This window comes from Macaca nemestrina, chromosome 15 (genome assembly GCF_043159975.1).
Source record: "Macaca nemestrina isolate mMacNem1 chromosome 15, mMacNem.hap1, whole genome shotgun sequence".
NCBI lineage: Eukaryota > Metazoa > Chordata > Mammalia > Primates > Cercopithecidae > Macaca > Macaca nemestrina.
The window spans coordinates 61437661-61464530 of record NC_092139.1 but is presented as its reverse complement, the minus strand read 5'-3'; the positions used below and the strand labels follow the sequence as shown (position 1 = coordinate 61464530).

Here is a 26870-nt window from a genome sequence, read left to right as displayed (position 1 = left end):
ACTACACTTCCTGTGAGGCCTCGGCAGCGGCGGCGGAGCAGCCTGGTGGTTGGAGAGAGCTTCCGAGAAGCCGTGGTGGGTTTCGCGTGACAGTGGAGGAGGAGGCGAGTCTCGGTAAGTGTCCGGGGCATGGACCCCACTGGGAACCCTCTGGACCTCCCTTCTCCTTCCCGGTCACTCCCTGCTTTCGGGCCCTGACTTATTCTGGGCATCTGGGCCCAAGTCGTCCGCATGGAGGCGGTTGTGGGGTCCTGGCCTTGGCAGCGTCCGCCCTCCTGCCGCCCCTTGGCCCAGAGCCCCGGCGGTGACACGCTGGTCCAGGGTCTCTGCGAGCCCCATGGGCTTCTGAGCTGGGGTCTAGGGTTATTTTTGATGCCTCAAGACCTTTAGCAAGAGACCTGGCCAGAGCAGGGGACATGTGTACTTTCAATTCTTTGAGGAGTGTCCGGCTATTTAGCTGTTTTCCATGGTGTGTATCCTAATTTTCAGTTCCACCTACAGTGTATGAGTTCCCCTTTCTCGAAAACCACACTCGCATTCCTATGTTTTTCTTTTCGTTTGTTTTGTTTTCTGAGACACAGTCTTGCTCTGTTGCCCATGCTGGGGTGCAGTGGCGTGATCGCGGCTCACTGAAACCGTTGTCTCCTGGGTTCAAGCAATTCTCCTGGCTCAGCCTCCAGAGTTGCTGGGACTCTGGGCACCAGCCACCACACCCAGCTAATTTTTGTATTTTTAGTAGAGTCGGGGTCTCACGACATTGGGCAGGCTGGTCTCAACCTCCTGACCTCAGGTGATCCACCCGCCTTAGCCTCCCAAAATACTGGGATTACAGGCCTGAGCCACAGCTCCCTGCCCCTCCTATTTTTAAAAGTTTTTTTTAGGAATATTCAATAAGTGTGAGATTATGTGCATGTGGTTTTGAATTACAGTTTTCTGATGAATAGTTAATTTTGAGGACCTTATATCGTATCTGTTGTTCTTTTTTATGACTCTACAGAATTGTCTGTTCAGGTTCTTGGCGAAATAGTTGATTGGATTCTTTTGCTGCTTTATAGTGTTTTCTGTGTACACATTAGATGACAACTCGTGAATTACAAGATTGCCTGAAATTTTTGGCTAATCTATAGGATGCTTTTATTATTTGTAAAGTAATTTGTTTTGAGATGCAGAAACTTTTCAGGTTGGTATAGTCCCATATGTTTGTTTTTGCATTTCATGCATGTAATTTTGGTCACCCATATAAGAAAATATATATCAGTGACAAAGCATTTAGTTGTCAGTGAGGTTTTTCTTCAAAGGTGTTTGTTTTCCTCTTTGCAAAGATGAGCAGAGATTCAAGTAACCAAAAATACATGTTCATCCTGTGTTTTAAAAACTTTTTGTGGTTTATGGTCTTTTGGCCTTCAGTTTGGGGGAGGGGGTTTTGTTTTTCATAGGTCGTGTAAAATAAGGGTCCTGTTTCTTGCTTCTGCATCCGGATATCATTTTTCTCAAATGTATTCATTGAGCAGACTCTGCCTTCCACATTGTGGTGTTCTTTATGAAAGTCAGTTGACTATGTCCATATTTGTGTTGATCATGTTTTTGCTCTCCCTGTTTTTTTCCACAGTTCTAGGTATTTTTATTTATGCAAGTACCATATTTCTGCTGCATGACTACAACTTGGCAGTGTAATTTGATATTGAGGATTGTGGGTTCTCACTTTGATTGTATTTCTGAGGGTTCCTTTAAATATTCATTGCCTTTGTGGCTCTCTGTGATTTTTAGCAATATGTATTTATTGCTGTTAACTTTATTTCACAACACAAAGGTCTATAATTAGGGGTACATTTTCATACATATAGATGGGGTAATGATCAAATCAGGGTACTTGGGAGCTCTATTCCCTCACACAGGTTATATTTTTGTGTGGAGAGAACATTCAAAATTATCCCTTCTTGCTCTTTAGAAAAATATAATATTGTTAACTCCAGTCACCGGGGCTGAGGAGAACATTCAGATGTATTCCTTTAATGTTAAGATAACTTTGTTTCCATAACCAATCCTTCCCCATTCCCCCTCTAGCTCCCAGACTGTGGTAATCAATATTGTGCTTTCTACTTCTTTAAGATAAACATCTTAAGATTTCACGTGAGTGGTATCATGCAGTGTTTGTCTTTCTAGGCCTAGCTCATTACATTTAGCATAATGTTTTCCAGGTTCATCTGCTTGCTCTAAGTGACAGTGTTTCATTGTTTTGATGGCTGAAGAATATTCCCTAGTGTATGTATATGAGAGTTTCTTGATCTCTGTATCTGTGGATGAACAGGTGGGTTGAATGATACCCAGTAGTGGGACTGCTAGATGGTTTGGTGTTTCTTTTTTTTCCTATTTGCAGGACCCCTCAACTGTTTTTTATAGCATTAATAATAATTTACGTTTCCACAAACAGTTCCCCTTTCTGGAAATTCATACCAGGATTTTTTTTTTTTTTTTTTTTTTCTCTGAGACAGAGTCTAGCTCTGTCACCCAGGCTGGAGTGGAGTGGCCGATTTTGGCTCAGTGCAAGCCCCACCTCCCGGGTTCATGCCATTTTCCTGCCTCAGCCTCCCGAGTAGCTGGGACTACAGGCAGCCGCTACCACGCCAGGGTAATTTTTTGTATTTTTAGTAAAGATGGGGTTTCACTGTGTGAGCCAGGATGGTCTTGATCTCCTGCCCGCGTGATCCACCCGCCTCGGCCTCCCAAAGTGCTAGGATTATAGGCATGAGCCACTGCGCCCAGCCTAGGAATTGTCTTTTTAAATACTTTAATTTTTTTGTAATGTTCATTCTAGTTGGAGTGAGATAAATTCTGAGTGTGGTTTTGATCTACATTTTTCTCATGAGTAGTAATGTTAACCCCATTTTTGTAAACATTGGGTCAGTTTCCTGTGTTCTTTGCAGAAATATCTACTCAGGTCATTTGCCCAGTTTTGATCTGTGTTTTTTTCTGTTGTTTTGGTTTTTTTGCCAGCTGGCAGTGTTACTAGCTTGTACATTTTCAAAAACAACCCCTTATCCACTGTATGTTTGCCCAAACTTTTCTTATAATTTTCAGTATGCTTTTTCATTTGGTTCATTGTTGTCTTTGTTGGGCACAAACTCTTCAGTGACATGGTCCCACACTTGTAGAATTTCTTGGTTAGCTGTGCTGTTGGTTACTAATCAGGAAAAAACAAAATTGCTACCAAAGCAGTCCATTGTCAATGATTTTTTTCCTTGTATTTTTGTTACTTTTTGAAAACCATGAGCATACATCCAAGTTGCCCTAAATATACACACACCAGAGGTTGTCTTTATAGGAGCCTTATGGTTGCAAGTTTGGTGTATAATCTTTAATCCTTTTGAGTTGATTATTGTGTATCTAGTACCATAAGAGTCCTGTATTGTATTCCATATGGATATCTAGTTTTGGAAACCTTCCCCATTGTGTCATTTTGCTGGTGTTTTGAAACATGTGTTCACTCTGTAGAATTTTGTGTTGATTCTTGAGCATCCTCATTTTTCTCACTGGTCTGTGTTTCTCTGTGTATGCTAGTAACATATGGGTTGGTTAACCAGGGATTTTCTAATAATTAGAACTCAGAGAATGTGATGCATCCCATATGGTTTGTATTTCTCAGGATAGCTTTGGAAATTCAGCATGTTTCACATTTTCACATACATTGTGGCATTATTTCTATTTCTTAAAACACTATTTGCCATATACTAAATGTATATGATCAGAGGGTACAAGGAAGATTTTGATACATGTATATGTTGAGTAATGATAAAATCGGGTTATTTAGCATCTCTTCACCTCATATAGTTTTTATTTTTTGAGTGGTAACAACATTCAGAATCCTTCCTTCTAGCTACTTTGAAACATATGACACATTTGTGTTAAGGCTAATCACCCTGCTATGGAATAGAAGACCAGATTTGATCACTCTCATCTGAGAGTGACTTTGTACCCATCACTGATTCCTTCCCAGACCACCTCTACCTCCCCTGCAGACTCTGGTGACCCCTATTGAACTTGTTACTTCTAGGATGTAAAGTTCTTTTCAGTCTACATCCCTGAGATAACATGGCATCAGTCTTTCTCGACCAGGCTCATTCATTGGACTTGATGTTCTCCAGGTTTCGTCATGTGGCTGCAGATGGCAGGATTTTCCAAAGCTTTGTGGCTGAAACATATTCTGTGGTGTATCTATACAGCAGTTTCCTCATCCCTGCAGCTCCGTATGCACAGGTAGGTTGGTTCTGTACCTTGGTCACAGTTACAAGTGCTTTAGTACCCCTGGGAAGGCAGATAGCTCTCTTCAGCCTAGGATTTCAACTGCTTTAAATGTGGAACCACTGGTGTGGCTGCTAGCTGACGTGGTAGATGTACTGTGAATTTGTTCAGGAATCTCTAGCTGTTTTTCAGAGTGTGTATACTAATTTACATCCCCACCAATAGTGTTTAAGAGGTTACCATTCTATAAGTCTATACTGGATGTCACTTTCCAAAAATCTGTGTTTTGTTTGTTTTGGGTAGTATTCATTCTGAGTGGAATGAGACGGAATCATAGTGTGGTTTTCATGGACATTTTTGTGAGGATTAGTGATGTCAATAAAGTTATTTGAGAAATCCCCACATTGCTCTCCATGATGTCCAAACTAGTTTTCATTTCCACCAACAGCCGACCAGCATCCCTTTCCTCCTGTGCCTCACTGCCATTTATTCTTGTGGACTGTGTCACAATCGTCATTCTGACCAGTGTGAAATACTATCTCATGGGTTTTTTGCTTTACATTTCTCTGATGATTACTGAGGTAGAGAAATGTTGTCCTGTCTGTTGGTTGCTGTAAACCTTCTTCTGAGATGCTTGTTTTCATGCCCCTTGCCCTTCCTTCATTGAGTTTTTGTTTTGCTGATTTATTTGCTTAAGGTCTTTGAGGTAGATCCTGGATATTAGACTTCATCAGATGCATACGTGGAAACATTTTCTGCCACTGCGTAGGCTGTCCGTTTACTCTGTTGGTAATTTCTTCTGCTGTACAGCAGCCCTTTTGTACATTAGGCCCCACTTGTCAATAATTGTTTTAGTTGCACTTGCTTTTTACACATTTTGTAAAAGAACACCAAAAGACACAACGAAGAAGGGGGAATCTGCTTAATAAATTGTTTTAAAAATTGGATATCCCTATATAAAATAATAAAATAGAATCCCTATTGTGTAAAAGGCACAAGAACCAACTCAAAATGAATTAGAGACTGATACACAAAGCAGGGACATAGGCATATCCGTGCTGTGCCAAATCCTCTGTCAAGAAGGGTATTTCCTAGGTTCTCCTGCAGGCTTTTCATAGTTTGCAGTCTTGCATTACATCTTTCATTCATCTTGAGTTAGTTTCGGTACACAGTGAGACACAGGGGCCCACTGCCTTTCTTCTGCAACTGGCTAGCCATTTATCCCAGCACCATCTATCGAGAGGAGGGAATCCTTTCTTCAAAGCTTAGTTTTGTGGATTTTGTTGAAGATCAGATGGTGTTAGGGGTGCGGGTTTACGTCTGGGTTCTCTAATCTATTCCACTGGTCTGTGTGGAACGGGGTCCCTAATTTTTCAATGGAATGTAAAATCAGGAAGTGTGACACAACCGGTGTAGTTTGTATTTCTCAGCGTTGCTTTGGAAATTCAGGGTGTTTTGTGGTCCACATGAACTTTAGCATTGCGTGTTTACATATTTTTTAAAAGGTTGTCCATACAGTAATGGCATACAATGGGGGAAGTTAGAGCGGGGCATTTTGGTTAATGCAGATACAGAGAAATGTTAAAATCAGGATATTTAGAATCTCTGTTATCAGAAACTGTTGTTAATTTCTTTGTGATGGAAACATTTGGAATTTTGCATTTACAAGACTCTCTATTATCACAAACAGTTGTTAATTTCTTTATGGTGAAAATATGGGAAATCTTTTCCAGATTTTGTGAAAAAGGTGTGATGAAGTGTTAATTTACTCTAGTCACTGTGCTGTGGAATAGAGAGGAACAATTCATGCCTCTCATCTAAGTGTAACTTTGTACCTATTTCTGATCCCTGCCCATCCCCCCTCTTCCCTCCAACCTCTGGTAACCAGTATTGTGCTCTCTAGATTTATGCAATAAAGCCTTTTATTTTGGATTCTACATGAGTGAGATGTGGCAGTGTTTTTCTTTCTCTGCCTGGTTTAGGTCATTTACCATAATGTCCTCCAGATTCAACAGTATGGCTCCAAATGATGACATTTCATTCTGTTTTTCTGGCTGAAGACTATTCTATTTGTGTACATCTATCACAGTTACATTATCCCTTCATCTGTGGCTGGACAGGTAAGTTTATTCTGTATCTTGGCAGTTGTCAGTAGTGCTGCAGTCCACATAGGATGGCAAATATCTCTTGCATGGACTGATTTCTTTTGCCCTGAAAGTATACTTAATGGTAGAATTGTCAGATGAAGTGGTAGTTGTAGGTTTAATTTTTGGAGGAACCTCTCACTGGTTTCTGTAGTTTGTATACTAATTAACGTTCTTACCAAACGAGTTGCTCTCTGGAAATTTACACCCACATTTGTGTCTGTTTTAATGTATGTTATAACTTTGATAACATCCATTTGAATTATAGTGAGATGATGTATGTGTTGTTTTGATCTTTCTCATGATTTGTGATGCTATCCAAGTTCTTAAACTTGTTTTCAATGTTATGTCTTCTTTGCAGAAATGTCTGTTCAGGTTCTTTTGACCCATTTTGTTTGGTTATTAGTTTCTCATTTGTGTTTTTGCTAGTAAGTAGTGTTAGTGGCTTAGACATTTTGAAGACAACCTTTTATCAGATGTATGTTTGCCGAAACCTTTCTTGCAAACTTCAGGATGACTTTTTAATTTTTTTCATAGTTTTTTTTTTTTTTTTTTAATCTGCTTGGGCACAAACTCTAGAATGGGATGCATTCCCATGTGTGTCTGTTTTCTTGGTTCCCTGTGACGTAGGTGACTGATGAAGAAAAATAAAATCATGTCCGAACTAATCCATCACCCATGAGTTTTCCCCCTGTATTGTTTGTTTGGTTTTGGCACAGTGTGAACACAGATCCACATTGACCTAAATATACCCACACTGTATGTCTTCTCTTTGAGGGAGCTTGATGATTTCAAGTTTTGTGTATTAGTCTCTAATTCATTTTGAGTTGATTGTTGTGCCTTTTACACAATAGGGGTTCTATTTTGTCATTTTATATGGGGATATCCAATTTTTAAAACAATTTATTAAACAGATTCCCCCTTCTTCATTGTGTCTTTTGGTGTTCTTTTACAAAATGCGTGTACTACCAAGGAGTTTGGGTTTGTGATTGAGCTCCCTCATTCTGTCTGTTGGCCTGGGTGTCTTGGTTAATGCCAGTCATCTGTTGTTTAGATAACTAGCTTTTCAATATAATTTCAAATGGAAGACAGTGATGCGTCCCACATACTTTCTATTTCTAGAAATGCTTTTGAAATTTAGGGCATTTCATGGTTCCATGTTAATTTTAGCATCGTTGGCATCCTTTTTTTTTTTTTTTTTTTTTAAAGAAATTGCCCTAAAGTATATGTATATAACTAGAGGATGCAGGGGCCATTTTGATATAGGTACCCCTAGCATATTGATGAAATCACAATATTTTGCATCTGTGAAGTCCTCTAGGTATTTTATTTGTCTGTGGAGAGGATATTCAGAATCCTTTCCAGCTATTTGGAAAATTCACTACAATATTAACCTTAATCACCCTGCTATAGAAGAGAAGGGTAGGATTGAGTTCAGTTTTCTAAGTGTAACTTGGTAACCATTACCAATTCCTACCCAGGCCCCTCTTCTCCCCTGCCTCTGGTAACCACTGTTGAACTTTCTACTTCTATGAGGTCAGCTGTTTTAGATTCCACATAGGCGAGATTATGCAGTATATGTCTTTCTCTGCCTGGCTCATTCATTTAACATAATGTCCCTCAGGTTTTTCCACATGGCTGCAAATGACTAGATGTCACCCATTTCTATGGTTGAAGAATACTCCGTTCTGGATGCATGTTGCAGTTTCCTCATCCCTTCATCAGTGAATGAATGGGTAGGCATATTTCCTATCTTGGGTATTGTGAGTACTATAGTACACAGGGCAAGGGAGGTATCTCTTCCACTTAGGAATTTCATTGACTGTAAATGTACAGCCGGTGGTGGGAAGGCTAGATGAAATGGAGTTTTTACTTTGTTTGAGGAACTTCTAGCTATTTTTGCTAGAGTGTGTACCAATTGATATTCCCACCAAGAGTGTAGGAGAAGAGTTTCCCCTTCTGCAAGTCTATACCAGTTGTTTCCTTTTCAAACTTGTATTTTTGTTTTCAGTAACATTCATTCTATGTGTATGGAAGTGGTATCTCACTGTGGTTTCCCTTGACATTCTCGTGAGGATTAGAGCTGTTGGGAAACTTTTTCTTTTACCTATGAGTGAATTGCTCATCTACTTTTCAGACATGTCTGTTCAGGTCCTTGGCCCAGACTTAGCTTGGGTATTTGTTTTTGTTTCTGTTTTTGTTTTCTCCCACATCATAGTGTTAGTTTCTTGCACATATTTTGTAAGAACCCCTTTCAAAGACAGGATTTTCCATAATTTTCTTTCAGTCTTTGAGGTGCCTTCTCTTCTGGTTCATTGTTTTCTTTTCCCTACATAAGATCCAATGTTTTCCGTAGTCCCACATGTTTATATATTAGTGGTGGCTTTTGTGTACAATTAAAAACAGTGAAAAAGGTTGCAAGCCATGGCATTGTCTATGGGTTTTTTCCTTCTAATTTTTCTTTTCTTTTTCTTTTTATATTTTACATTTTGCAAATTGTGTGCATAGATTAGTCTTCTAAAATATATGCTCACCCTATGTTTCCTAAGGGAAGTAAGTGGTTTCAAAACTGAGTTTAAGTCTTCAGTGTAATTTACATGGATTCTGTCCTATTTCACTGTTTTTCAAGTGGTTATCCAGTTTCCTCAAAATCGTTTATTGAGCTGACTTTTCTTTTCCCATTGTGTCATTTTGTGTTCGTTTGAAAACTGTGTTCACTGTGTATATACATTTGGGTGGCACAGGGGACTCCGTCATTCTGTCCATTGGGTAGGCTCTTTTTCTGCCAGTAGCAGATTGTTTGGATCAATATAGGTTTTAGTTGTTTCATCTTTTTGCCCACTTAGTACCTTTAGTTTCTTGTGTGTGTTAGATAATGATTCCTTTGACATACATAATTTTCTATAATTTTATCCCAATCTTTAGGATGCCTTTCCTTTTGGTTCATTGTTTTCTTCTTGTTTAGAAATTTTAAAGTTGTCCTTTGTCTATCATACTTATATTTGCTTTTGTTGCTAGTGATTTCTGTGTCCCATTGGGAAATAAAAAGACATGGTGAAGCCATTGTATTGTGTATGTGTATATTCTCCCTAATTTTTTCTTTTTGCAATTGGTGTGTACAGATTCAAGTTTCCCCAAAATAGACACCCTGTGTTTTTTACCTGGGAGCTGTTTTAATTTCAGTGTTAGACTTAAGTGTTCATTTTATTATGTGTTGATATTTCTGTATTGTGCAACATAAGGTTCTTCAGTCCTTTGCACATGAATATCCAGGTTTCTCAACCTGAGTACCTTTGGTGTGTTTCTGAAAAATGTGTTTACTCTATATAATTTTTGTCTGATTTTCTGCCTCCTTCATTTGGTCCATTTGGTTATCTTTCTGTGTTTATGCCACTAATGGATGGAGAGGGACAATGTAAGTTTTATTTTGTTTTCCTGTGTGTGTGTTTTTCTTTTTCTTTTTCTTTTTTTTGTTTTTGATCTTTCAACCTTGATTTTCTAAAAGAATACCAAGAATACTGTGATTAACAGTATTATGAACATAGTACCAGTAAGGTGGTTCATCGATTTAGAATCTCTTTCTCAATAGGGGTAAATTTTAGTGAAATAATAGAGATAACAAAGACATTTAACAGAAGAGAGCCCTTATAAACAAGTAAGTTCCAGTATAAAAAAGTTCAGTAGGCCAGGCGTGGCGGCTCACATGTGTAATCCCAGCACTTTGGGAGGCCAAAGCGGGCAGATCACCTGAGGTCAGGAGTTTGAGACCAGCCTGGTTAACATGGTGAAACCCCTCTCTACTAAAAATACAAAAATTAGCCGGATGTGGTGGTGCGCAGCTGTCTTACCAGCTACTCAGGAGACTGAGGCAGGAGAATAGCTTCAACCTGGGAGGCAGAGGTTGCAATGAGCCATGATCACGCCATTGCACTCCAGCCTGGGGGACAGAGTGAAATTCTATCTAAAAAACATAACATAACAAAACAAAAAACAAACAGAACAAAACAAAACAAGACAAAAAAACTTAGTAAACAAATGTCACTTAAACTGTGTAAGAGTTATAAAGTGGTTAAACGTCCCCCCCAAAATTTTGGAGGGCTACTTAAGATCATTAACTGGACTGAGACACAGAGAATACTACAGACAAATAGGACATGTGGGTATAAAAGTAAAAGTTATAAATATTAGAAGCCATTGTGTCAACACATTAGTATGTCATGACCAGATATCCTTTATGGCAGGAGTGCAAGTGAGATTCAGCATTTGCAAATCCTGTAATACTGTTAAGCACATTCACAGAGTTAATGAGAATGCCATGTGTTCATGATCGTGTATGTGAAAAGACACTGTCAGGATTCTACAGCATGGTATATTTTTAAAATTTCACAAAATCAGAATTGCTGTAAAAATGTATAAAATATGAAATGGATTTGTACAGAGAAGATATAATAAGACCACAATTTTAGAAAATTATGTGTAACAGTATGAAGAGGTCAGTGATTCTTTAATCATTTGATAAATTGAGCTTGACTTCAATGTAGCTACTATCTGACTGTGCATAGAGATAAAACTGATTGCAAAGAAGAATAAACAAAAATATCCATAAAAATCTGAATATCAAAAATAACTTTTCATGTATTTTAAATACTTGGAAATCGAAAGTGTGATGTTGATTCATAACTAGACTGAGAGAAAAATGAAGCACAGAATTCAGAGAATAGAATGAAACATATATGGAAATTTTCTGTAAAATAAAAGCAGCAGTGGTAACAGAGGAGATGTAGGCTCTGAGTGTCTCATTGGAGACTGAAGTCCACATATATGCAGCAAAGCCTTTGTCTCCCTGTTGTTTTTGCCTCCTGCTGGTCATGTGCTTTCACACATGGAGAGAGGACATTTAACCTTTGAGCCAGGGCGTCATTTGCTGTTGTCTGGTGGGTGAGCTTTTTGCTGGCATACTCCATATTGTTACATGTTCTTGGGACCCACAGGATTAGTCTTGGTCATCTAAGATGTTACATCTTATCATCTTAAGGTATTACTGACTTTATCACCTTCAACCGACTCCTATTTATTCTTTGAAATAACCAGGTCCACACATTGTTTTGGTAATTCTTTCAGTTGGTGATTCGCCTGGTGTAGCACTATGTGAGAAACCTCTTCTCAAATGACCCACAAGTGATAAGAGGCTGTGAACAAACAGTTCACAGGAGGGACCAACCACGTGCAGACATGGAGTGGGTCATTTCAAGGTGAGGTGGTCAACCTGTACCCTAAACTGGCACAGACAGGAGAAGCCACAATCCTTTAGAGAGAAAAATTGCAAAGTATAAATATCCTTTGTTAAGAGAAATAGAGACCATCTTCAGAGGTTGTAATAGTATTAAAATGTGTTCTCATTGTTCAGCTCCCACTTATGAGTGAGAACATGCAGTGTTTGGTTTTCTGTTTCTGTGTTAGTTTGCTGAGAATGATGGCTTCCAGCTTCATCCATATCCCTGCAGAGGACTTGATCTTATACTTTTTTATGGCTCCATAGTATTCCGTGGTGGATATCTAGCACATTTTCTTTTTCTACTCTATCATTGATGCACATATGGGTTGGTTCCATGTCTTTCCTATTGTGAAGAGTGCTGCAGTAAACATCCGTGGAGCAGATAGTGCTCAAAGCAAGAGGAAACTCTGAGCATGATGAGCTTGAAACATGATGGGGTTCAGGCAAGATGGAGCTCTGAGCAATATGAAGCGCAGAGCAGATGTTGCTCAGAGTAAGATGGAGCTCCAAGCGTATGGTCTCAGAGCAAGATGGAGCTCAAAGCAAAATGGAGCTCCGAGCAGATGGTGCTCAGAGCAAGATGGAGCTCAGAGTGACTGGAGCTCCAGGCAAGAAGAAGGTTTGAGCAGATGGTGCTCAGAGCAAGATGGAGCTTGGAGTAATTGGAGCTCTGAGCAAGAAGGATCTTAGAGCAAATGGAACTCTGACACGTGGGGCTTAGAGCAGATGGTGCTCAGAGCAAGATGGAGTTCAGAGTGATTAGAACTTTGAGCAAGATGAAGCTCAGAGCAGATGGAGCTCTGAGCAGATTGTGCCATAGCAAGATGGAGCTCAGAGTAGATGGAGCTCTGAGCAAGCTGGAGCTCAGAGAAGATGCAGCTCTGATCAAGCTGGAGCTCAGAGTGAATGGAGCTCTGAGCAAGCTGGAGCTCAGAGTAGTTGGTGCTCAGAGTAAAATGGAGCTCCGAGCATTTGGTGCTCAGAGCAAGATGGATCTCAGAGCGATAAGAGCTCCAAGCAAGATGGAACTTGGAGCAGATGTTGCTCGGTGTAAGGTGGAGCTCAGAGCAGACGGTGCTCGGTGCTCAGAGCAACATGGAGCTCAGAGTGATTGGAAGTTAAAAACATTGCTCTGTAGGATTGGAGCTCTGAGCAGATGATGCTCAGAAGCAAGATCGACCTCGGAATAAATGGAGCTTTGAGCACAATGGGGCTTGGAGCAGATGCAGCTCCGAGCAAGATGTAGCTTAGAAAACATGTTCCTCACAGTAAGATGGAGTTTGAGCAGATGGTGCTTAGAGCAAAATGAAGTTGAAAGCAATTGGAGTACTCAGCAAGATGGAGCTCAGAGCAGATGGTTCTCTGAGCAAGATGGAGCTTGGAGCAGATGAAGTTCTGAGCAAGAAGGAGCTCTAAGCGAGTTGGAACTTGGAGCAAATGTTGCTTGGTTTCAGATGGACTCAGAGCAGATGGTGCTCAGAGCCAGATGGAGCTGAGAGAACATGCTGCTCACAGTACGATGGAGCTTCAAGCAGATGGGGCTCAGAGCACAATGGAGCTGGAAGTGATTGGAGATCTCAGCAAGATGGAGCTCCAAGCACATGGAGCTCTGCGCAGAGGATGCTCAGAGCAAGAAGGAGTTTGGAGTGATTGGAGCTCTGAGAAAGATGGAGTTCTGAGCAGTTGGTGCTCAGAGCAAAATGGAACTCAGAGTGATAGTGCTGAGTTAGTGTAGTAAGAATTAGGAAGTGTATATGTGAAGCAATGAGCTTTACAGTCAGTGTGATTTTTATTATCTTTATCACCATTAGAAACAAATCAGTTTTTCCCCTAAGTGCTGTTCCTATATTTAATGTAGTTACCAGTACCTAAACTATAGAAGTTTTTGATTCATTTTTCTCTTCATCTTTATAAGAAGTGTGATAATGGCAAAGCTTTTTTTTCTTTTGAAAACACAATTCTGAGATCAAATAAAACAGTTGACAACTTTGAAACTTAAAGGAAATCACTAGAGTGTAACATATATAATGTTCCTGCTGCCTCTCACCACATTATGTTCAAGGAAGATGATTCCAATCACAGGAATAATTCCTCTTGTTAAATGTATTTCCTGGGATCTTTTCCAATTTTACACTTCAAGATTTTTGATGTAATGAAATCGATTGCAATCTGATTGCTTTCTGTTTCTCCTATTTTATAGTTAGTCAATGCTTAGCCATTTTTTCTTCTAGGTTTTTGTTTTGTTTGTTTTGTTTTTTAAACTCTTTAATCTTCCTGTAATTTACTTTGGCTTGCATCAGAAGATGAGGTTGTAAATTGCAGTCACCCTAGTGAGTTTCCTAAATGCCATTTATTGCTTGCGATTCATTTTACAGCCAGTGATTAACAGTTGAATTAGTACTGTTCCAACAGATCATACCTCTTATCTTGTTTACCTCTGTTCCAGTGCCCAGCCAATAGAAGGTAGCCAATATTTATTGAAAGTACATGAGAATGGTTTTAATATGTTCGCTTTGTTTTTGAATCTCCCCGGCACCTAGAAGTGTAGCACACAGTGGGGTCTTTAATCTTCTGATGAATTAATGAGCTGAAAGATCTGACACTAGGGGACTGCAGTTTTGCTTTTTCTCTGCAACCAGAATGACCTTTTAAAAATTATTACCATGTCACTTTTTAGCTTACCATCCTTTAATGGCCTCCCATTTTGTTGAGACTGAACCCAAGTTCCTTACTGGACCTCTGACCTCGTCTTTGACAGTCTCTGATCTCGTCACTCTGGTCCCTCTCTCTCATGGTGCTGAAGCTGTTATTGGAAAGGGGTCCTGATCCAGACCCCAAGAGAGGGTTCTCGGATCTCACACAAGAAAGAATTCCAGGGCCAGTCCATAGACTAAAGTGAAAGCAAGTTTATTAGGAAAGTAAAGGAATGAAGAATGGGTACTCCGTAGAGCAGCCCCGATGGGTGCTGGTTGCCCAAGTTTATGGTTATTTCTTGATTATATGCTACACTAGGGTTGACATTTGTAAACTGCTATGGCACTGGTGGGAGTGTAGTAGTGAGGACAACCAGAGGTCACTCTCATCGCCGTCTTGGTTTCAGTGGATTTTGGGCAGCTTCTTTACTTCAACCTATTTTATTAGTAAAGTATTTATTACCTGTATCGTGTACCGACCTCCTGTCTCATCCTGTGACTAAGAATACCTAAACCATCTGGGAATGCAGCCCAGGAGGTCTCAGCCTCATTTTACCTAGTCCCCATTCAAGATGGAGTTGCTCTGGGTCAAATGACTGGCAATGCCACATTGACCTTTTTTTTCCTGTTCCCAGAACATTCTAAGCTCTTTGCTTGTTTTGGCCCAGGCCTTTGCACTGGCAGTTTCCACTGCCAGGAATACTGTCCTGTGACTTGTTACTATCACCTATGTCCAAGCTGAAACATGACCTCCTTGGGTTCTCTTCCTGACCACCCTGTCTGATCCTGACCCCTATCCTACCCCATCTGGCTGGTTACTCTCTGTCACATTTCCCTGTTTTATTGTCTAATCAGCACTCATTGATATTTGACTTTATAAGTCCATTTACTCATTTGTTGTCTGTCTTCTCCACTAGAACATAAGCTCCCTGAGGGCAGGGATTTTGTCTGCTCTGGATGATGTCTGTCTCCCTCTCAAAGGCCAACACATCTTGTGCTGTTAGAGCAGCCTTTAGATAGGCAGCCTTTACAAGATCTATGAGATCCACCTGATCTGACTGAGTCTCAATTCCCCATAATTGTATCCGTTTTTATCTCCTATGCCCCATATTGTCCCCATTTGTGCTCCCACTGAAAGAATATTTAAGTGCTTTCCAGAAGCTGGAGGGGGTGGGGTGAGGGAGGATGCTGTGGGAGAAGACACTGTGAACCAGACCAAGGCCATATAGCAAGGGCCTCATATGCATATTAAGAATTTGGTTTCAAGAGCAATGAGAAGACAGATTTGCATGGTGAAAATAGAGTCCTGCTTGTAGAGAATAAAGGTGTGGGAAGATTGGGAGGAGACACAGGGAGAAAATCTGGAGGCTCTTCTGGAAATGGAGATGAGAGATGCAGGGTACCTGGACTTGGTCAGTAACAGTACAGATGGAGGAAAGTATGTGGATTCAAGAGACATTCAGAAGGCAACAGTTGTAGAGAAAAATGTTTGTTTGTTTTTGAGACAGTCTGTCTCTCTGTTGTCCAGGCTGGGGTGCAGTGGTGCGATCTCGACTCACTGCAACCTCCGTCTCTTGGGTTCAAGCGATTCTCATACCTCAGCCTTTGGAGTAATTGGGACTATAGGCACCTGCCAACACACCGGGGTAATTTTTTGTATTTTAGTGGAGACAAGGTTTCACCATGTTGCTCAGGGTAGTCTTGAATTCCTGAGCTCAGACAGCCCACCCAACTCAGCTTTCCAAAGTGCTAGGATTACAGGCATGAGCCACTGTCACCCAGGCTGGAGTGCAGTGGCCGGATGAGCTGAATTCACTTTATTTTTCATTTGCAAAATATTTATTGAGGATCGACTCTGCACCAGGCAGTGGATTATCAATGGTGAGGAAAGAAAAGTCTCTTAGGGCATTCTATCTAGTGTAGTAGAGACACATTAATGAAACAACCAGAAAAATAAATATAAATGGAAAATCTGAATAAGTTACAAGGAAAAATGCTAAGTGTTATGAGAATTTATGACAGCGAGTCCTCATCTAGCCTGGGGGAGAGTCAAGGAAGTCCTTCCTTGGGTCATTCTGAAGGATGCATTTGAGTTAGCCAGATGAAGAAGAGAGGGTAGGAATCGGAGTGAGGGAGGCCTGCCGGAAAGAGGGAACAGCATGAACAAAGGCTTGAGCTGGAGGAATATTGGCCATTTGGATAAACTGAAGACCAGCATGGCTAAGGAAAGAAAAGAGAAGAATGGCAATGAGCTTAGAGAGGTTGCAGGAAACAATCAGCATGATCAAAGTTTTATAGGTCATATAAATGATCTTGGTCTTTATTTTTTTTATTATTATTATACTTTATGTTCTAGGGTACATGTGCACAAAATGCAGGTTTGTTACATATGTATACATGTGCCATGTTGGTGTGCTGCACCCATTAACTCGTCATTTACATTAGGTATATCTCCTAATGTTATCCCTCCCCTCTTCCCCCCCCCTTCCACAAAAGGCCCCGGTGTGTGATGTTCCCCTTCCTGTGTCCAAGTGTTCTCATTGTTCAATTCCCACCTATGAGTGAGAACATGCGGTGTTTGGTTTTCTGTTCTTGTGATATTTTGCTGAGAATGATGGTTTCCAGTTGCATCCATGTCCCTACAAAGGACATGAGCTCATCCTTTTTTATGGTTGCATAGTATTCCATGGTGTATATGTGCCACATTTTCTTAATCCAGTCTGTCATTGATGGATATTTGGGTTGGTTCCAAGTCTTTGCTATTGTGAATTGTGCTGCAATAAACATATGTGTGTATGTGTCTTTATAGCAGCATGATTTATAATCCTTTGAGTATGTACCCACTAATGGGATTGCTGGGTCAAATGGTATTTCTACTTCTTCATCCTTGAGGAATCGCCACACTGTCTTCCACAATGGTTGAACTTGTTTACAGTCCCACCAATAGTGTGAAAGTGTTCCTATTTCTCCACATCCTCTCCAGCACCTGTCATTTCCTGACTTTTTAATGACCGCCATTCTAACTGGTGTGAGATGGTATCTCATTGTGGTTTTGATTTGCATTTCTCTGATGGATAGTGATGATGAGCATTTTTTCATGTGTCTGTTGCGTGTATAAATGTCTTGAGAAATGTCTGTTCATATCCTTTGCCCACTTTTTGATGGGATTGTTTGTTTTTTTCTTGTAAATTTGTTTGAGTTCTTTGTAGGTTCTAGGTAGTAGCCCTTCGTCAGATGAGTAGATTGCAGAAAATTTCTCCCATTCTGTAGGTGGCCTGTTCATTCTGATGGTAGTTTCTTTTGCTGTGCAGAAGCTCTTTAGTTTAATTAGATCCCATTTGTCAATTTTGGCTTTTGTTGCCATTGCTTTTGGTGTTTTAGACATGAAGTCCTTGCCCATGCCTATGTCCTGAATGGTATTACCTAGGTTTTCTCCTAGGGTTTTTATGGTTTTTGGTCTAACATTTAAGTCTCTAATCCATCTTGAATTAACTTTTGTACAGGGTGTAAGGAAGGGATCCAGTTTCAGCTTTCTACTTATGGCTAGCCACTTTTCCCAGCACCATTTATTTAATTGGGAATCCTTTCCCCATTTCTTGTTTCTGTCAGGTTTTTCAAAGCTCAGATGGTGGTGGATGAGTGGTATGATTTCTGAGGGCTCTGTTCTGTTCTGTTGGTCTGTATCTCTGTTTTGGTACCAGTATCATGCTGTTTTGGTTATAGTAGCCTTGTAGTATAGTTTGAAGTCAGGTAGCATGATCCCTCCAGCTTTGTTCTTTTGACTTAGGATTGTCTTGGCAATGTGGGCTCTTTTTTGGTGCCATATGAACTTTAAAGTAGGTTTTTCCAATTCTGTGAAGAAAGTCATTGGTAGCTTGATGGGGATGGCATTGAATCTATAAATTACCTTGGGCAATATGGCCATTTTCACGATATTGATTCTTCCTATCCATGAGCATGGAATGTTCTTCGGTTTGCTTGTGTCCTCTTGTATTTCATTGAGCATGGTTTGTAGTTCTCCTTGAAGAGGTCCTTCACATCCCTTGTACGTTGGATTCCTAGGTATTTTATTCTCTTTGAAGCAATTGTGAATGGGAGTTCATTCATGATTTGGCTCTCTATTTGTCTGTTATTGGTGTATAAGAATGCTTGTGATTTTTGTACATTGATTTTGTATCCTGAGACTTTGCTGAAGTTGCTTATCAGCTTAAGGAGACTTTAGGCTGAGATGATGGGATTTTCTAAATATACAATCATGTCATCTCCAAAGAGAGACAATTTGACTTCCTCTGTTCCTATTTGAATATGCTTTATTTCTTTCTCTTGCCTGATTGCCCTAGCCAGAACTTCCAATACTATGTTAAATAGGAATAGTGAGAGAGGCCATCCTTGTCTTGTACCAGTTTTCAAAGGGAATGCTTCCAGTTTTTGCCCATTCAGTATGATATTGGCTGTGGGTTTGTCATAAATAGCTCTTATTATTTTGAGATATGTTTCATCAATACCGAATTTACTGAGAGTTTTTAGCGTGAAGAGGTGTCAGATTTTATCAGAGGTCTTTTCTGCATCTATTGTGATAATCATGTGGTTTTTGTGATTGTTTCTGTTTATGTGATAGATTACCTTTATTGATTTGTGTATGTTGAAGCAGCCTTGCATCCCAGGGATAAAACTGACTTGATTATGGTGGATAAGCTTTTTGATGTGCTGCTGGATTTGGTTTGCAGTATTTTATTGAGGATTTTTTCATCAGTGTTCATCAGGAATGTTGGCCTGAAGTTTTCTTTTTTTGTTGTATCTCTGCCAGGTTTTCATATCGGGATCATGCTGGCCTCATAAAATGAGTTAGTGAGGAGTCCCTGTTTTTCCATTGTTTGGAATAATTTCAGAAGGGATGGTATCAGTTCCCATTTGTACCTCTGGTAGAATTCGGCTGTGAATCCAGCTGGTGCTGGGTTTTTTTTTGGTTGGTAGGCTATAAATTACTGCCTCAATTTCAGAACTTGTTATTGTTCTATTCAGGGATTCGACTTCTTCCTGGTTTAGTCTTGGGAGGGTGTATGTGTCCAAGAATTTATCCATTTCTTGTAGATTTTCTAATTTATTTGTGTAGAGATATTTATAGTATTCTCTGATGATAGTTTGTATTTCTGTGGAATCAGTGGTTTTATCCCCTTTATCATTTTTTTATTGTGTCTATTTGATTATTTTCTCTTTCTTCTTTATTAGTCTGGCTAATGGTCTATTTTGTTAATCTTATCCAAAAAACAGCCCCTGGATTCGTTGATTTTTTGAAAGGTTTTTCGTGTCTCTATCTCCTTCAGTTCTGCTCTGATCTTAGCTATTCCTTGTCTTCTGTTAGGTTTTGAATTTGCTCTTGCTTCTCTACTTCTTTTAATTGTGATGTCAATTTTAGATCTTTCCTGCTTTCTCCTGTAGGCATTCAGAACTGTAAATTTCCCTCTAAACACTGCTTTAGCTGTGTCCCAGAAATTGTGGTAAGTTGTGTCTTTCTTCTCACTGGTTTCAAAAAACTTATTTATTTCTGCCATGATTTTGTTATTTACCCAGTAGTCATTCAGGAGCAGGTTGTTCAGTTTCCATGTAGTTGTGTATTACTGAGTGAGTTTCTTAATCCTGAGTTCTTATTTGATTGCACTGTGGTCTGAGAGACTGTTTGTTATGATTTCCGTTCTTTTGCATTTGCTGAGGAGTGTTTTACTTCCAATTATGTGCTCAATTTTAGAATAAATGTGATGTGGTGCTAAGAAGAATGTATATTCTATTGATTTGGGGTGGATAATTATGTAGATGTCTATTAGATCCCCTTGGTGCAGAGCTGAGTTCAAGTCCTGAATATCCTTGCTGATTTTCTGTCATTGATCTGTCTAATATTGACAGTGGGGTGTTAAATTCTCCCACTCTTATTGTGTGGGAGTCTAAGTCTCTTTGTAGGTCTCTATGAACTTGCTTCATGAATCTGGGTGCTCCTGTATTGAGTGCATATATATTTATGATAGTTAGCTCTTGATGCATTGATCCCTTTACCATTATGTAGTTCCCTTCTTTGTCTTTTTTTAATCTTTGTTTGTTTAAAGGCTGTTTTTTTCAGAGACTAGGAATGCACCCCTGTGTGTTTTGCTTTCCTTTTGCTTGGAAAATTTTCCTCCATCCCTTTATTTTGAGGCTACTTGTGTCTTTCCACATGAGATGGGTCTCCTGCATACAGCACACCAAATGATCTTGACTCTATCCAATTTGCCAATCTGTGTCTTTTAATTGGGGTATTTAGCCCATTTGCATTTAAGATTAATATTGATATGTGTGAATTCGAGCCTGTCATTATGGTGCTAGCTGCTAATTTGGCCCATGTGATGATTCAGTTTCTTCATAGTGTTGATGGTCTTTACAATTTGATATGTTTTGGCAGGGGCTGGTACTGGTTTTGCCTTCCCATATTTAGTGCTTCCTTCAGGAGCTCTTTAAGTCATACCTGCTGGTGACAGTATCTTCAGCATTTGCCTGTCTGTAAAGGGTTTTATTTCTCCTTCACTTATGAAGAAAAAACTGTGGGAAAATGACATTTATGTTTTTCTTTCCTAGAGAGCATAGGTCTTCCTTCCTCCAACTTTTTATTATACATCACCTATACACACATATGTAAATACATCTATATAATCAATTTATAGTATCTACTTGAGTACTGAATATGAGATGGTACTGAGATTTAGCAGGGTCAGAATAACATTAGAAGCAAAATCAGAAATGATCACGATAACACTGTGAGTCATGTCTACTTTGTATATTCTTGACGTTCAAAATTAATAAATTACTTTTTAACTTAATAACTAAACCAATTACAACTTTTTTGTAAATTATAAAAGGGAGTCTTTCTTGTCATCTTCATTAATTATATGCAATGTTACCACTACTGAATTTTAAGTAATATTAATATTAACATAATAAAATATCCTATATTTAGTCTTACTATCCCTCATTTTTATTCGTGTTTATAGTGGAACATCTGTTTGGCTGAAATTTTAAACTGCCTGCACTAAAATAGGCTAACAAATGTCATTTAACACTTAGTATAACTGAAAGTACTAAGTCTAAAAATTTGTCATAATAAAACAAGGTGATATTTACATCACTAAAAAAAACTACATAAGTTGTATAAACATAATTATTTTTTTTGTTTAAGTGGGTTATATAATATTTTATTTATTTATTTTCATGTTCTTTTTTTCTGTTTTTTTTTTTTATTATACTTTAAGTTTTAGGGTACAGGTGCACAACGTGCAGGTTTGTTACATATGTATACATGTGCATGTTGATGTGCTGCACCCATCAACTCGTCAGCACCCATCAACTCGCCATTTACATCAGGTATAACTCCCAATGCCATCCCTCCCCTCTCCCCCCTCCCCATAATAGGCCCCGGTGTGTGATGTTCCCCTTCCAGAGTCCAAGTGATCTCCTTGTTCAGTTCCCACCTATGAGTGAGAACATGCGGTATTTGGTTTTCTGTTCTTGCAATAGTTTGCTGAGAATGATGGTTTCTAGCTGCATCCATGTCCCTAGAAAGGACGCAAACTCATCCTTTTTTGTGGCTGCATATTATTCCATGGTGTATATGTGCCACATTTTCTTAATCCAGTCAGTCACTGATGGACATTTGGGTTGATTCCAAGTCTTTGCTATTGTGAATAATGCTGCAAAAAACATACGTGTGCATGTGTCTTTATAGCAGCATGATCTATAATCCTTTGGGTATATACCCAGTGACGGGATGGCTGGGTCATATTACCACGATCCTGGCCCTGCCCTGCCTTGGCCCTATGCTTTCCTGGCCCTGCCTTGCCTGCCCTGGTCCTGCCTTGGCCCTACTCTAGCTTTGACCCTGCGCTGGCCCTACTTTGGCCTTCACCCTAGACTTGCCTGGGCACTGTGCTGGACCTGGCCATAGCACAGACCTGGTTGTGGCCCTGGCCCTGCCATGGCCCTGTCCCAGACCCTAGCCCTGCCAGGTACCTGTCCTGGCCCTGCTCTGGGTCTGGCTTTATCCTTGGTTCTTAGATGACCCTGGCCCTGACCCTGCCCTTGCCCTGGCACTGGCCTTGGACATATCCGTGGTCCTAACCCCGGCCCTGCCCTGGAGCTGTCACTGTCTTGCCCCTGCCTTGACCCTGGCCCTGGAACTGCCACAGCCATAGACCTGCCCTGGTTGGTCATGCCCTGCCTTTACCCAGTGCTACCCTGGGCCTGCTCCACCCTGCCCTGGCTCTGCCCTGCCTTTGGCCCTGCCCTGACCTCGCCTTGGCCCTCACACTGGCCCTAGTGCAAACCTGGTCCTTGCTCTGGCCTTGGCCCGGCATTGACCACTGCTCCTGACCCTGGTCGTGCCATGGCCCTGGCCCTGCCAATGATCCTAAGAGTCCTGGCCCTGGCGCTGTTTGGCCCTGTCCTGGCCCTGGCCCTGGCCTGACCGGACACTGGCCCTGAAGTGTATTTGAAGGTATCCTGTCCCTGGTTTAATCTTGCTCTGCCTTCGCGCGTCCCTCTCCTGGCCCTACCATAGCCCTGCCCCTTCCCTGGCTCTGCCCTGGTCTTGTGCTTACCCTGAGTGAGAACTTGACCCTGCCCCAGCCTTGTCCCAGACCTGGCCATGGCCCTGCCCCTGCCCTGGGCCGGCGCTGGCACTGGCATGGACCCTGGACCTGGCTCTTGGCTACTTAAGGCCATACCCTGGCCCAGCCCTCCTCCTGACCCTGTCCTGGCCCTAATTTGCGCTGACCCTATCCTGGCATGCTATTCTGGCCCCACCCCTGACCCTGTCTCTGTCCTGGCCCTAGCTAAGTTGGCCATGGCCGTGTTCCTGACATTGCCCTTTCCTGGTCCTGGCCCTGGCCCTGCCCCGGCCCTGCCCCGGCCCTGGTCTGAACCCCGGCCCTGCAATGGACCTGCCTTGGCCCTGCCTATACCCTGCCTCTGGCCCTACCTCTGCCCTGGCCATACCCTTGCTCTGGCCTGGACTCTGATCCTGGTCCTTGTCCTGCCCCAGCTGTGGCCCTGGCCCTGCCCTGCCTGTACCCTGTTCTATCCTGGGCTGGCCCTGCCGTTGCCTGGTCTTGCTCTTGCCCTGCCCTAGCCTGCCTTGCTTGTGCCCTAGATCTGCCCCGGCCTTTGCTCTTGTCTTGGTTCTAGCACTGACTCAGCCGTGGACCTTCCCTGACCTTGCCTCAGCCCTGGCACTGCCCTGGCCTTGCCTTGGCATTTGCCCTACTCTCTCTAATGCCTGGCTCTGGTCCTGCCTTGCTCTGCTCTTGTTCTGTCGTGGCACAGCCCTGGCCCTGGCCCTGGCCCTGGTCCTGCCCTTATGCAGGCCTGCCCCTGCCACTGCTCTGGCTTTGACCTGGACCTTGGCCATACAGTGACCCTGCCTTGACCCTTTCCTGGCCCTGGCCTGGAACGTGGCCTTGCCAAGGACTCGCCCTGGCTCTGTCATGGCCCTGGCGTTTTCTTGGATTTGGATGTGCCCTGTCCCTTATTTGCCCCGGCCCTTCCCTGATTCTGCCCTTGCACTTCTCTGGGGTAGGGGGACAGGGTCAGGACCAGTCCAGGGCAGGGTCAGGACCAGGGTAGGGCCTTGGTAAGGCCTGAAGATGGGAAGGGCCAGGGCAGCGGCAGGGCCAGGGAAGGGTGTTAAGTTGAGGCTCTTAATGCTACCTCCCCTCGCATCTTCCTCTAGGCTTTTGTGGCTTTGCCCGCCCAGCTGCTCTGTGCCAGGAGGAGGAGGAGACACCTGGAGCCTGAGACACCACGGCTTGCCTCGCTGAGGGTGGGTGGCAGTGACGGAGACTGCAGCGTGCTGGAACGGTAGGAGAGTGACCACGCTAGGAGGTCAGGCGGCTGCAGCCAGGGTTGGGGGTGAGGCTTACAGCGATGGCCGGGCTGCGGCAGTGGCCAGGTGGTAGAAGCCTTGTAGGGTGGGCTGTTGCATTGGCAATGGGCCTGGCTTTGCCCTGCCACTGCCGTGGACCTGGCCCTGTACTGCCCTGCCTTGCCCTGGCCCTGCCCTACCCTACTGTTACGTGGACTGTCTCGGCCCTGCCCTGCTCCGATCCCATCCTGGTTTTGCCTTTGCACTGGCCTTTCCCTGAACCTGTGCTGGCCCGGCCTTGGCTCTGGCCCTGCCTCTTGTCCTGACCCTGGTCCTGTCATGGCACTGGCCCTGCTAGTGGTCATGGTCCTGCTCCTGTTCTGGCCTTGACCTGGCCTTGGACGTGTCCTGGCCCAGATTTGTTCTGGCCCTGCCTTGGCCCATCCCTGCCCTGGCCCCACCGTGGCCCTGCCTGTTGTGCCCTCTCCTGGCACTGACTTTGCCCTGTCATGGCTCAGTGGTGCCATTGACCTGCCTTACACTGCCCTGGTTGTGCCCTGGCCCTGCCTGGCACTGGCCTCTCCCTGGACCTGCTCTGACCCTGCCTTGGCCTTTGCCCTGTCCTCACTATGGCCTGGCCCTGGCCTTGTTCTGGCTTAGCCCGGGCCCTGGCCCTAGCCCTGGTCCTACCGTATCCCTGGCCTTGCCCTTATCCAGACCCTGCCCGTGCCTCTGCCCTGGCCCTGGCCTGGAACCTGGTCCTGTCAAGGACTTGGCCTGACTCTGCCATGGCCCTGGCCCTGCTCTGCCTTGGTCCTGGCCCTGACCCAGACCCTTTCCTGGCTGTGCCCTGGCCATGGCCTTTCCCTGGCCCTGAGTTGGCAGTGGTCTGCCCCTGGTCTTGCCACCACCCTACCCTGCCATGCACTGGATGTGTCATCAGCCTGCCCTGGCCCTACCTTGTCCCTCACCCTAGTCTTCGCTAGGCCCTGCTCTGGACCTGGCCCTAACCCAGACCTGGCCCTGACCCTGGCCCTGGCCTTTGTCCTTCATAGCCCTGGCCCTGAAGTGGACTTGGAGGTGTCCTGGCCCTGGAGTGACCTGGCTCTGCCTTGGCGTGTCCTTGTCCTGCCCCTACCATCACCTTGCCCTGTTCTGCCCTGTCCTAGTACTGACCCGGCTGTGGCATTGCCCTGCCCTACCCTGCCTTGGCTGTGCCCTGGCTCGATTCCGGCCCTGGCCCCGCCCTGTGCATGCCATGACACTACCTCAGACTTGGCACTAGCCTGGTCCTTTCCTGGCATGAGCCCTGCTCTTTCTATGGACCGCCTTTGGTCGTGTCCTGCGCTGGCCATTCCATGCCCTGCCCTGCCCTGACTCAGCCCTGGCCTTGGCATTGCCCTTGGTCCTGCCATATTTCTTGCCCTGTCCCTATCCTGGCCTTGGCCCTGACCCTTACCTTGCTCTGGCCCTGTCCTTGCCCTTACGCAGCCCCTGGCCCTGTCATGGACCTGCCCTGGACCTGTCCTGGCCCTGGCCCTGCCCTGCTTCAGACTTTGCCCTGGTTCACCCCTGGCCTTGACCGTGAAATGCCTGACCCTACCCTGGCCTTGCACTGCCCTGGCCCTTGCCCTGACTCTGGTCCTGTCACTGGAGAAGCCCCCGCCCTGTTGCTCTTCTTCCCATGGCCCAGACACTGCCTTGGCCCTGCCCTGACACTGTCCTGGACCCTGGCTGTGCCGAGAACCTGCACTGTTGTTGCCCTTGTTTTGCTCCTGTCCCGAACCTGGTCCTGCCCAGGCCATGGCCATGGCCCTGTCCCTGCCCTGGCTGTTCCCTGGCCCTGCTCAGGTCTTGGCACTGTCCTGGCCCTGGCCTGCCTTGGCCCTATGCTTTCCTGGCCCTGCCTTGCCTGCCCTGGTCCTGCCTTGGCCGTACTCTAGCTTTGACCCTGCGCTGGCCCTACCTTGGCCTTCACCCTAGCCTTGCCTGGGCGCTGTGCTGGACCTGGCCATAGCACAGACCTGGTTGTGGCCCTGGCCCTGCCATGGCCCTGTCCCAGACCCTAGCCCTGCCAGGTACCTGTCCTGGCCCTGCTTTGGGCCTGGCTTTGTCCTTGGTTCTTAGATGACCCTGGCCCTGCCCCTGCCCCTGCCCTTCCCCTGGCACTGGCCTTGGACATGTCCGTGGTCCTAACCCCGGCCCTGCCCTGGAGCTGTCACTGTCTTGGCCCTGCCTTGGCCCTGGCCCTGGCCCTGGCCCTGGCCCTGGCCCTGCCACAGCCATAGACCTGCCCTGGTTGGTCATGCCCTGCCTTTACCCAGTGCTACCCTGGGCCTGCTCCACCCTGCCCTGGCTCTGCCCTGCTTTTGGCCCCGCCCTGACCCCGCCTTGGCCCTCACACTGGCCCTAGAGCAAACCTGGTCCTTGCTCTGGCCTTGGCCCGGCATTGACCACTGCTCCTGACCCTGGTCGTGCCATGGCCCTGGCCCTGGCCCTGGCCTGACCCTGGCCCTGAAGTGTATTTGAAGGTATCCTGTCCCTGGTTTAATCTTGCTCTGCCTTCGCGCGTCCCTCTCCTGGCCCTACCATGGCCCTGCCCCTTCCCTGGCTCTGCCCTGGTCTTGTGCTTACCCTGA

The 26870-nt window shown here is 43.8% G+C and overlaps 1 long non-coding RNA gene across 1 annotated transcript; it reads left to right on the top strand.

Moving 5' to 3' along the window:
• On the top strand, positions 1-21757 carry LOC139358863 (uncharacterized). The gene is made up of 5 exons (XR_011614380.1): positions 1-114; positions 4143-4254; positions 6222-6359; positions 8008-8119; positions 21626-21757. It is a non-coding gene; the product is annotated as an uncharacterized lncRNA (long non-coding RNA).
• Positions 21758-26870: the final 5113 nt, after the last annotated feature.